Consider the following 13156-nt stretch of genomic DNA (forward strand, 5'->3'; position numbering starts at 1 on the left):
GAGACGAGGAGAAGAATCGAGGCAAAGAGAGACAATGAACAGAAACGTCCCCATAGCAACACGACGCGATCGAGGCTCGCTGCTCGCTACGTAGAGAGGAACGCTGCTGCAGTTCGTGTATTTCCGACTGCATAATGGTGGGTGGAGTGGGGGGCAGTCGGGCGGTGGTGGTGGTGGCGCATGTGAGCGTGCGCGTACCTACACCAGCGTTCGCGCGATACCGACCGGGCCGCTGCTCGAAACGATTTAAATCGCTACGAGCGAACGATACGCGACGGTTCAAGACGCTATTATACGCGTTATAACGATTTATTATGTTCTCCGTCGACGTTCCACCGGTTACGTCGATAAACGGAGACCGACAGCCGTTAGTCGTCGATGGGACAACTAACGAGCTGTTCGACGGTGGGCTCTCGAGGAGGGGACACGGTGTTCTATTTGTCGTTCGCTAATTTATGCGCGGTGAGTCGTGCAATTGGGACGTGTTCTATCTTGAATTTCACGAGAGATGGAAAAGAAGAACCGTCGTGGAAGAAGTTGAACGGTACGGTGTTAACTATTTTTCGAAGTAATTTCAATTTTGTCGTAGGTGCAACGATCGAAATATCGAAAATGTAGCTTTTTAGGGGAACGGCTATATTTTTACGATTTCAATTTTTTCGTAGGTTCAACGCTGCGATCGAAAAAATTGAAAATGTAGCTTTTTAGGGTAACGTCTATTTTTTTACGATTTCAATTTTTTCGTAGGCGTTGTAAGTAACCGAATAATGAAAATTTACCTTCTTTAAACGGAATCGCGCATTTCTTTTTACTTAGATCGATTCCTTAGAACATTGGACATAAAACGGTACTAGGATGCGATGCAATTAATCGCATGTTTCTTTTTACTTGTATCAATTCCACGGAACATTATGCGAAAAAGATACTGGGGTACAATATTTGAAAAATCAATATTTCCCAAGCCATCGGGATTATTTTTTTTATTATATAGAATACTTTATTAAAGATACACAAACATTCTGATTTCATATGGCAACGAACACTTCTTACGTCATTTCTCTATGTTTTCCATTGCTAAATCGATACGGTCATTGTTTATGAACGGACAATATAGTTTAATTCGTTCTTTCGCAGAAACGAATGAACGTGAACAAAGTACACGTTTCATTTTCAAGTACACGGCTTGTACAAAATTGTCAGATACCAAAAAAACTATCTATAGTGTATTTATAATATATATGAATATAATTTTATTAAAAGAAAATATAAATTTTCCTTTCTCTCGGTTGTATCGTTGCTCTTATGACAAAAGTGAAGTCGTAGAAAATACTATTCAACTTTTTTCTCGACAGTTCTGTTTTCGATTATTCGAATTTTCTTATCAAATTCGAGAAGTAAACCGTTTCAGTATCCATATTTCAGTTTCAAAACGCGTGTCCAATTTTAATAAAAATATCCCTAATCGAAGATTATAATTTTTTAAAAAATTGGTTCTCATATTAGGTAACTTCACCCTATTTCTTTTTAATATTCTTTTTAACGTCGTGCGTTAACTTGGTCGAAGACCATCGTCTATCGAGCGCGAATCAATGTTCTTCTTCTCTTCTCGTCAATTTTAATTGTTATTGGAATATAACGGTGAAAATGGGACTACGATCGCGTAAATCCCTACCGAAAGATTCGATCGACGTCCGAGTTCCGTGTACCTACCGCAATATTGCTTGGACTCCCGTAAGATCAGTATGTAAGGCACGCCTTGATAAATGTCCACGAAACATTGTACGAGAGTTTAATGGCGATGTGTGTCGCAGAGGTGCAGCCAGCACTCGAGAAAATAAGGTCGCCTACTGAGAAACAATAATCGATTTAACCCGTTGAAAACGAATCGACCTTCCCCGGACGAAACAGGTGGGAATCTCCAGTAGGTACCACTTTCCGTCTGGCAATGAATCGCCACCATCTTGGAAGCGAACCAACATGCCTCGATAACTACGAGAAACGAACTCCAGTTAACGCGCGAACGATACTTTTAGATCCACACTTCCCTCGAGACTCCCGTATGTACATAAAGATACTTATCTGTTCGAACAATCTGGTATATTCAATCGAATCAACCGGTCGAAGAACGATGCATTTCCAAAGTTTGCCATTTTTAATCCTTTGCACTCGAGGCTTCTTTGCTACCAGAAACCGATGGCTAGAGAAAATCCTTTAAGTCTGTTATAATAAATCCTACAAGTTATAATTAATCCGGAATGGAACATTTTTATACACTTCGCGTACATGCGTTTACACTCTACAAGAACGTAATATTTAAATTCCAATTTTTGAATTCCAAACCGTGAAGTTTTTCCGGATCGAAATAGTACAGTGAGTTAGGTGGCGACTGAGGATCTCCTCTCGAGTCCAAAGGGTTAAGTAATATTGAAACTATATATATATATAATGCATAGAACTATACGTTGGGAAAAAGAAATACTTTATCTCCGTGTTTTAGGTAGTCTGTTATTTGTTTTAATCATTTTGAATATTAAATTGAACCCGTGGGATCGAAGAATAGTGTAAAGTTCAAAATTGGTCATTTTCGAATAATCTTAAAATTATGTGTAAAAGAATGCATAGAACTGCATTTTTGCATCGGTAACTGTGAAAAATATCTTATCTCCGTGTTGTGGTCCGTGATTTGTTTCAGTAATCTTGAATATTCAATTAGATCAACGAGTCGAAGAAATAGTTTGAAATTAACCATTCTTAAATAATCTTGAAACTATATATGTGAAATGCATAGAACTACGTGTTGAGAACGAGAATAATGCAATAGAAATACTTTATAATAAAGAAATACCTGTTTTAGGTAGTTTCGTGTGATAAGATGTTTGTTTAGATCTTTCAGAATGTGGTTTTCGGAGTTGTATTGTTCTTTAACTCATTACAGATTGAATTACGCACTTAATTATACATATGTGCGAAAACGTTTCGTGTTGTCGAATCAAAGGACAAAGTGCAAAGATAGTAAAAAAAGAACGCGTCGAGTGCAAAAAGCAAATCGTGTAGACCTTGGGCGATAACTGAAAACTTATTGCGAAATTGATAGACGATTTGATTATTTTATTTTTAACTCGCTGTTTGCAACCATTTTAACTTGTTTGCAAATAGGAATCTGATTCTGGCAACTTTTAATCGTAGGTACAAGTTCTACAGATAAAAATATAATTGCTCGATCAAGTGTACTCGACAAAGGGAAAACAATGAGAAATAATCTTTGTAAACATGTAAGTGAAAGCTGTCGTTGAAATTTTGTTTAATACGAGCTACAAGTACTATAAAAAATTAAGAAAGTCTGATGTAATTTGTCATTAATTTACTTTTGTTAATTCAGATCCAATAATGTAGTTTTAGTCTATATTATAAAAATTTTCCAAAACTAAGCTTAATACTGATTATTGTACATACATTTTACATATGTATACATGTATATATGATATTCATTATATTTGAATCGATTTACATCGATAAATTGAACACGTTTTCTAAATTGTATCAGTTTATGAAAAATGTGGAATTGCAACAAAGGAAACAAAGATTTATTATTATCCCAGCTGGGTATAATAATATAATGGTTACTTTACGTTCAATATTTTCTTTTTATTTATGTTACAAATTCATAACAATAAATACTTTTCTTTTCAAGCATTACACTTTGAATGGTTTTTTATTTGTTCCTAACATATATAAATATGCGTTAATAAACATAATTATTTTACTTAACTATTCTCTTTTTCTTATTTCCATTCGCAAATATAGTATTTTTAACGAAGGTGTGTAGTGTTTAGAGGAGGTAAGACAATTTTTTAATTTTTTAATGTTATTAATTTTTAAACATCGAGCTACAATATTCGATAATAATTTGCAAAGAAATTAGGGTCGAATAGGAAATATAACGCAAAATATCGATAATGGTACAATTTGCAAATTTCCTCAATATACTTTTTAACCGTGTCATAAGTTCTGTTACGAGTATTTCTGTTATTCCTCTGCTATAGATATAGAGTTATTTGTAAACATCATTTTTAATTAATTGTAATTTATTTACAGACTTAACAAGAGGAAAATTGCGGTACTATTCGAAAGCCACCTTTTGCAGCGATGCAAGCTTGTTTAATATTGCAAACGACACGATCAATTAATTATCACTGCACGCATGGTCTTCATAAGTTTATTTCGCAAGCTACTTTCATCAGTTGTCCAAATTTCTATAAGAAATTTAGCAAGCCGTATACTCCAATTTATAGTTTACGTTCAGAAATGGATTCCAATTTGGTGAACCAAAAAACCATTGGAAAAATGATCCCATTAAGATGTAACAAGACTTAGTTTATACAAGACAAACGTTATGAACGTTATGTTTAAATGGGGACCAAAGTTTATAAAAAAGATGCACCGAAAAGAAATAAAAAAATCCCTGAAAGCACAAATCTTTTCCAAAAGCAAACGACTGCTTTTTCAAACGGTTGCTTATAAACTGTATTCATATATGAAAAATATGGTCTGCAAGACTCTTGGGTAATGATTTGTGGTCAAAGTTTGCGAAAAAGAGGTAAAAAAAAAAAAAAAAAAAATCATCGAGCATGACTCTTTTCCAAAAGCAAATGGCTGTACAGAATTAAAAAAATTGAAAGAGTGGCTCATAATGTCCCAAAGTTCGTTTCAGTTGAAGATTGGCCCCCTGGTAGTCCAGATTTCGATCCGCTCGTTTATAAACTGTGTTCAGAGATGGAGAACATGGCCTGCAAGACTCCTTATAAAGATTTGGGTAGCCCGAAGAACGCTCTAACAAAAGTAGCTTCTGAAATAACCTTGGAGACCGTGCGTGCCACGACAGCCGATTGGCCGCGTCGTTTGTAAGCCTGTATCGCTGCAAAAAGTAGCCATTTTTAATAATACGGCCAGCCGTCTCTTGTTATTAACCGTGCAAATAAATTCTGATTGGTTGAAATATTTTAATCATACCAATATTTAATGTATAAAATCAGATCGATTGAAATATTGTATATATATATATAAATTTTGGTTCGTTGACACATTTTAATAGTACTGATATTTAATATATAAATTCTGGATCCTTGAAGCATTTTAACAATACTAATATTTAATATATAGAATTCCGTTCAATTGAAACATTTTAATTGTATTAATATTTAATATATAAATTTTGATCGGTTTTAACGTTTTAATAATATTGATATTTAATACGTAAATTCCGATCGGTTTTAACATTTCAATGATATTAGTATTTAATATACAAATTTCGCTAACCTTAGTCGGTTATCGAAGTATTGAACCCCGATTTATGATATTTCGAGTAGGTATAATTTATCGGAACATCGTTTAAGAGACCCCACGCGAAACAACGACAGTTTGAACGCTGTCATCTGGATGTTAAGTCCAAAAGTGATGTCAAGCGTTATTCTCGTCGTAAAAATCGCAAATTACCTCGTAGCTCGCATACTCCGTGGCGGAGAAATATCTTTACCATTTATCGTGCGAGCGTGAAACATTAAAACTAAGTAACGCGTGCGGATCTTTGTGTTTCTTTAATACTTCTTAACAAAGGCATGAAACGCTGCCAATTTTCTCTACGAAGTTCATATTATTTTCTTCGTAACGGTGCCATCTTCAAAATGCATTCGTGCCACGATGGCTGCAACCGTATCAAAGTTCGAAGTTTTATTTCAAACAATTTGGAACGGAGAAACTCCACGTACCACACAAATGTGCAGAGTAAGGATTGGATTTCAATGCTCGTATTTTCTATAAATAAGAACTTTTTTTATAAGAATCCTAATAATACTCAATGTACTTTTCACACACCAATAAAAGCATACGTTCTTGTTCGAAACTTGGTTATACCGTAAAAAAATTGAAAAAAAAAAAAAAACACACGCGCACATTTTAATTCGAAACCTGGTCGTATCGTAAGAAAATGGAAAACAAAGAATACACGTTTTCATTCGAAATCTACTTTTATCTCGCGAACATTTAAAAAAAACACACACACACACGTTTTTATTCGAAAGCTAGTCGTATACCAAGAACGTTTAAAAAACAATTTTTTATTCGAAAGCTGGTTTTATCGCGAGAAAATTAAAAGAAAAAATTAATTTACATTCGAAACTCGATACCGTAACGAGAACATTGAAAAAAAAAATCACTCTCGTTCGGTCTTCGAGATGTATCTCTCCGCGAGGTTCGTACGTCGGGTCTCCTTGGACCCAGAAATCGGTTTTCAATATTCAACCCGTTGTCTCTTGATCCGTTGGTACACCGAATATCCCCGTGAGGCTATTTTCCAAGTCGGCTTTACCTTATTACGATTCCGATCTCGCGTAGGGTGTATCCCAGCGACTAACGAAACAAATAAGCGCAGAGAGAGATTCTCCCTGAAAAGCATAGCAAGGGAGACAAAGGGAACAAGCACCGAAGGAAAGGCAGAAAGACATTGGCTCGGGCGCATTTGAATATCCTGCGAGCTTGCGTCGGCAGAGAACTGGTCAATCCTGTCCTACGGGAACGAGAACCACGGACGAAGGAAAAAGGACCTGCCTGAAGGTGTATTCGCCTTCGGTTGCAGCTCGAGAAGCATCGAGCCGGTGGACCAACGGCGATGCAACCAGCGAACCCGGTGCTGCAGTTCAACTATACACAGACATCGTCGTAACGTGTCTATGCACCATCTGCGTGTTGCGCGCCCAAACACGTTTACAACGTACAGAGGTAACATCATGGACGACGTTCCATCCTCCCCTATACCAGCGGGCAGTTCTTTTCTGATCGTGTTAACCCTTTGCGGTTGACGGACATCGTGCTGGGACACAAGTTTTCTCCGTAAGTCAACCAGCGAGTTATTAAATGACCGCGGTAGGTACGAAAGAACGTTTCTGGACGATCAATGAATTCTATCTGGTGATTTTATCGGAAAACGTGTATTTCGAAAATTCGGAGCTAAACTGTGAGAAAGTAACAGGTTTGGTCTTTGAAAAATAAATGGGTTTTACGTAACTTGGGAAACGAAGAAAACACGAAATCTCGGTGAGTAGTGGTTTTCAAAGAGATGATTTTGTGGAAGTTTTATTTTTAAAACGAAACAAAAGTGTAATAAAGTAATAGGTTTGGTCTTTGAAAAAGAAATGGGTTTTAAGCGACTTGGGAAACGAAGCAAACGCGAAATCTCGGTGAGTAATTGTTTTCAAAGAGATGATTTTGTGGAAGTTTTATTTTTAAAACGAAGCAAAAGTGTAATAAAATAATAGGTTTGGTCTTTGAAAAAGAAATGGGTTTTAAGCGACTTGGGAAACGAAGAAAACACGAAATCTCGGTGAGTAGTGGTTTTCAAAGAGATGACTTTTGTGGAAGTTTTATTTTTAAAACGAAGCAAAAGTGTAATAAAATAATAGGTTTGGTCTTTGAAAAAGAAATGGGTTTTAAGCGACTTGGGAAACGAAGCAAACGCGAAATCTCGGTGAGTAATTGTTTTCAAAGAGATGATTTTGTGGAAGTTTTATTTTTAAAACGAAGCAAAAGTGTAATAAAATAATAGGTTTGGTCTTTGAAAAATAAATAGGTTTTAAGCGACTTGGGAAACGAAGAAAACACGAAATCTCGATGAGTAGTGATTTTCAAGAGATGATTTTATGGAAACTGTATATTTTTAAAACAACAAGTAACGGTTTAGTGGACGTTTAAGTTTAATTTCTAAATAATAAGTGGATTCTATACGTACAGTAATGGAAAAAAAAAAACAATAAAATTGCTAATTCAGTATGCTAAGCCACGTACACGTTAAATATTCGTAATTATTAAACCGAATGGGCATTTTTATGTAAATATTACGGGCGTACAGTTTGAATGCAAAAAGATTCGTCTAAAAATTAGTAAAATAAGATTATTCGACGTCTGATTATTCACCGTCTACATTCTACTCGCGTATGTAAGCAACATCAAATAATATTTACACATTTGACAATTTATTCGAATGCTAAAATTTTTCCGACAGTGTAGAGATCTTTTGCCTGTAACTTGGAAAAGAAGAAAATCTTTTTGATAAATGGAATATATAATTCTTAAATTAGTCCACATATTTTAGGAACATCCTGTTATAGATAGACAAGAGTTTGTTCAAGCATGAAACTTGGTCTAAGTTAGGTAATTAAGTCCAAGTTAGTCAATTGGACATGTTAAATTTTACTGGACGTGTTGAACATAATTAGGTACCATTTAGGCGTGTTGGATATGTTACGTTTAGGTCGGCCATGTTACGTACACTACCGGTAAAAATTTTAGTAGAAGTACTACAATATCGCGTTAATAAAAGATATAAAAAAATAGTTACTAAAGAAATATTAAATCGGGTTAATCCTGAATAAAGTTCGTAATTGTTGAAAAAGAATATTATCTCGTTTGAAATTTAGTAAAAGAAACGTACACCTTATCTACGTGTTTCGGTTAGTTCGTTATTTGTTTCGATAATTTTGAATATTTAATCGAATCGAAGAAAGAGTGCAAAGTTCGAAATTACCCATTTCCAAAGAGTCTCGAAATCGTATGTGTACGCAGAATGCATAGAACTGCACATTGGGAACGAGCACGGTACAAGAGTACTCTGTGCCCGTGTTTCAGGTAACCTCTCGAGTACAAAAAAAAAAGCTGCTCTCTCGAATGTCGAATCGATGAATCGTAATTTTTTGAGCCGTACCATCGATGCAATTACAAATACTCTAAATCGTCGATTAAGATGGTGGTGAAGTCGAAGCAATACTTTTCCAGAGATTTTCGAACGTTCTTCGATTTCAACTGTTGTGCGACTAAATTGCTCGAAAGCTCGCAACAGAGGGAATTGAATGCCCGCCGCTAAATACAGGGCAGAGAGAGAGCCGCCGAGAGAGGGAGAAGGGCTGAATGAAACCCGATGGGAGGGGTGAGGACGAGTAGAGGGGGAGAGAAGGGGATAGAAAAAAGGGGCACCATAGCTCGATTTAGTACTCCCATACGCCTATCTCCGCCCACCACATAGAGCAAACCGACCAATCACCGGTACGCGTTCTACTAGAGAGAGCCGTAGAGACTGGCTAGATCGAACGCACGCTGTGTGCAGTCTTTCCCTCTCCTCTCTCGGCTCACGAATTGCAGGCCTGGATGAGTCTTGTGTGTACGGTAGGTGGCTCGGCTGCCTAGAGACGTAACCAGATCGGTTCGATACCGCTCCGCTCGCCAGAAATTTCAAATCGCCGACGATTCGCGCGCTTTTTCATTCGGCCCCTTTGACGTCTGTCTCCAAATTAAACGGGTTACGACCAACGACGATTACATCGTACACCGGCCTCGAAAAACAACCTTCTCGATACTACACAGATTACCTATAGCAAAATGGACTCATCGCCGATCGGCTCGCGCATCCGACCGCATTCTATCGATCGAAAGTCGCTAGCGACGCAAGTGTTGCCTCTACGACATACATTTTTACGTTAATGCGGATAACAATTTTTTTCGTTACGAAAATTCGGAAAGATCATTTCTCTGCTCCGAACGATTTTTCTTACCATCGACAAAGATATGGAAGCTGAATTTTTGTCCAAAAATTCGAGAAGACAATTTTGTCGCTTCGACCGATTCATTCGCCATCGAAGAAAATATGGAAGCTCGGTTCTTTTTCAAAAATGTGACAAGATAATTTTTTACTCCGACCGATTTTTTCACCATCGACGACTGTATGGAAACTCGATTCTTTTACAAAAATTCGCGAAGATAATTTTGTCACTCCAACCGATTTTTTCACCATCAACGAAAATACGAAAGTTCGATTTTTCCAAAAATTCGCGAAGATAATTTTGTCGCTCCAACCGATTCTTTCATCATCGACGAAAATACGGAAGTTCGACATCCGAGTTTCCGGGAGTTCTTCGATTCTCCGGTTCCGATCGTGCGCAAGGTCGCCCCCTATAGCTGTAACATGCTCTTTCATTCGATAAATTAAATATCGCGATTGAATCGTTCAGCATTCGAACCGAGCCCGACGCATCTCGAACTTACCATTACTTTGGATCGAGACGGTCTCCTTCCGTCCGTCTACCTGTCTGTTCCTCTTACGTAAGGCTACGAGCGTAAGATTCGATGAGCACGATAAGATTACGCTTTATCAAAGGAAAACAGGGAGCGTGTGCGTCGAGGCCGCAGAAATCGACCGATCGAGAGGATCCAGCTGTTTCACGATTGCATCGCATTAACTCGATGAACGTCGATAAAAGTATCCAACAGTGACCCACGACCAATATTAACCCTTTGCACTCGAAGATTCTTTCGTGACGAAGAACTGGTCGCTCGACGAAATTTCTCGAAACAAAAATTACATATAATTTCCAACGTAACTGTTCACTTAGCTAAATACCAGATCGTTCGATAAGTTTCGTCGTAATATCCATAGTAAAAGAATACTATGACGCTTCAACTTTGAACAACTGAAAATGTGCGAACGATGTTCGTACCGACGTTCATCGAACAGTGGTATCGTCTTTCGAAAATTGAAACGACGAACCTAATAGCTCCGTGTCTTATCGAACGAAAACAATTTATCGAGCAATCTGTCGTTTCGTAAATTTTTACATTTTACCAAACGCGACGTTCGTAAACGAAATCGTTGGGATGTTTCACGGCACGATGATACGACGCGAGTTTCTCTGCTAAATTTACGACGTTCGAGACTCGCCTTTACGAAGGGTTAAATTAACCGCGAAACGACGAGGATACCGCGCGCAAAGATAGAACGAAACTTATCTCGGTAAGGAAGAATATCTCGTTCGGTTCGTTATCTGTCGCTTGTTCGTTTGTACATCACGGTGAACGGTCACGTTCAAGCTTCGGCTAATCGCGGAGAACGAAAATGAAACTTTCGATCGTAATACACGCCCACCGGTCGCACTTACGGTGCTTCTCGAGACACTCGAGTAGCGTCGTTCGAAGATTCAACGTCGATCAAAATCGCGGCTTTACACGATTAAACCGATAAACGATTCTTCGAAACGTGTCCCGAAGCCTCTTTGAACGCGAATCGAACGAATCCAGAGGCCAGTCGGCTCTACGCGAAGATTCGATTGATATAAATCCGCGAGCACCGCGTCCCCGAGACGACCGAAAAAGAAGAATCGCGATCCAGGCCGGATACGAGCCGGTAATTATGGTAATTACCGACGAGTCCGCTGCGTCCTTGAACGGTCTGTCGCGAATCAGTAGCAATTATCGCGCTGGTATTCGCGAGTATCTGGCGAGCCGCGTTAATTGCACCTGGCCTAGGCACTTCTTGGTCAGCAGGTGTAACTTTACGCCACGAGATCAGGGTAACACTGTCAATGCCAGGCTACCACGGCCGCGTTACAAAAACCGATCGTGGCTACAAGCGGGACGAAATCAACTGACCGTTCAAGGTCACTTCTCCCGTGGCCAATAAAATCGACCAGCAGCTCGAAAATAACTACTACTTTTCCTTTTCATCTTTTTTCAATAAGTTTTATCGTTCGATGAAAATTATCGGACAGTATAGCAATAGGTTGCTCAATTAGTTTCGTCGTTCGATGAAACTTATCGAACGGTGTACCGCTAGATTGTTCAATAAGTTTTGTCGCTCGATAAAACTTATCGAGCAAATCTATTAATTTCAAATTTATCTTTCTTGGCTCAATTTTCTCCTTTTTTCGCGCCACGGTTTAACTCTAGTCTCTCGAAATTTCTCGAAACAAAAATTACGTATAATTTCAAATTTATTTTTCTCGATTCAATTTTCTTTTTTTTTCACGTCACGGTGACCTCCTTTCCCTCGAAATTTCTCAAAACGAAAATTACACGTAATTTTACATTTATCTTTCTTAGCTCAATTTTCTCTTTTTTCGCGCCACGGTGAACTCTATTCTCTCGAAATTTCTCGAAACAAAAATTATATATACCAGGTTGTTCAATAAGTTTTGAATACGGTTGATCAAACTCATTGGACAGTATAGTACTAGTTTGTTCGATAAGTTTTGTTGCCCGATAAAACTTATCGAACAACCTATTAATTTCAAATTTATCTTTCTTAACTCAATTTTCTCTTTTTTCGCGTCACGGTGAACTCTATTCTCTCGAAATAACTAACCATTACTTCGTTTCAGGTTCGGATATACTGATTCGTTACCATGGAATTACGTAGAGTGTAATAAATCGATAAGGTTTTTCAATTTTATTCACTTTTTCATCCGTGTTTAACCTTTTGCGCTCGAAAATTCTTCTGTGATCGAAAGCTCGACGAAACTTGAAAGAAAAATTATGTATAATTTTAAGTATAACTTTCTTAGCTCAATATTTTGCACATTTTTACATTTTGCGAGATACAATATTCGAACGTAAATTACTGAGCTAAATTTATGGCGATTGAGTGTCGCCTTTCGAGTGCAAAGTGTTGAACACAAGAGATCAATTTCGTGAAAGTTTATATGGTTTATCGCGTAGGTATTTATAATGATTGTAAAGTTGGATGATCGACCATTGTTTCCAACTTAAATGCGCAAGAGTCGTCAACGTTAAAAAGAATTTAATGATTTATGTATTTTAATCGAACATTTATATTAACACGTTGAACGCCAATACTTGAGAACCGGCGCTCTAAAGTTATTAAGATTCTCTAAAGCGCTTACCAGACACGAACTCTAATACTTGTAAACTTTTAATAGCATTACTGTTGTTAGTAATACTATAATATACATACTATAAAGTAAATTGATAAATTATCGAATATTTCAATTTTTTACACTACAATTCGAACAAATATCGGGGACATCTCTAAGTATAGAAAACTGAAAAACATTTAACATGTTCGTATAAATTCGATGAAATGATACTCGACGTAACGTGAAAGAACAGTGAAAATGGACAAATAAAGTCGATACAATTAGCTCGAGAATAAGAAACTCTTTTAAAAGTAGATTTAATAAACTATACGTTTCCGTAATGCAAGATTTTACGATATTTATCTTTTACGTTCGAGTGCGGATAAACGTGTATAAATTGAAAATCTTTTCTTTTTTTCAAAATTTTGCGACCTTTTTATATCTTTTTACCGTGTTGTTGTATGCTT

General features: G+C 37.3%; 1 long non-coding RNA gene across 4 annotated transcripts; it reads left to right on the forward strand.

Moving 5' to 3' along the window:
• The first annotated feature begins 283 nt into the window (after nucleotides 1-283).
• Nucleotides 284-3447, forward strand: LOC143146983 (uncharacterized). 4 transcript variants are annotated; one of them, XR_012992140.1, is made up of 3 exons: nucleotides 284-544; nucleotides 1812-2057; nucleotides 2936-3447. It is a non-coding gene; the product is annotated as an uncharacterized LOC143146983 (long non-coding RNA). The 4 variants fall into 4 exon arrangements; XR_012992139.1 differs by having other exon boundaries at nucleotides 1812-3447; XR_012992141.1 differs by having other exon boundaries at nucleotides 284-462; nucleotides 1812-3447.
• The last annotated feature ends 9709 nt before the right edge of the window (nucleotides 3448-13156 follow it).

This window comes from Ptiloglossa arizonensis, chromosome 5, assembly GCF_051014685.1.
Source record: "Ptiloglossa arizonensis isolate GNS036 chromosome 5, iyPtiAriz1_principal, whole genome shotgun sequence".
NCBI classification, from domain to species: Eukaryota; Metazoa; Arthropoda; class Insecta; order Hymenoptera; family Colletidae; genus Ptiloglossa; species Ptiloglossa arizonensis.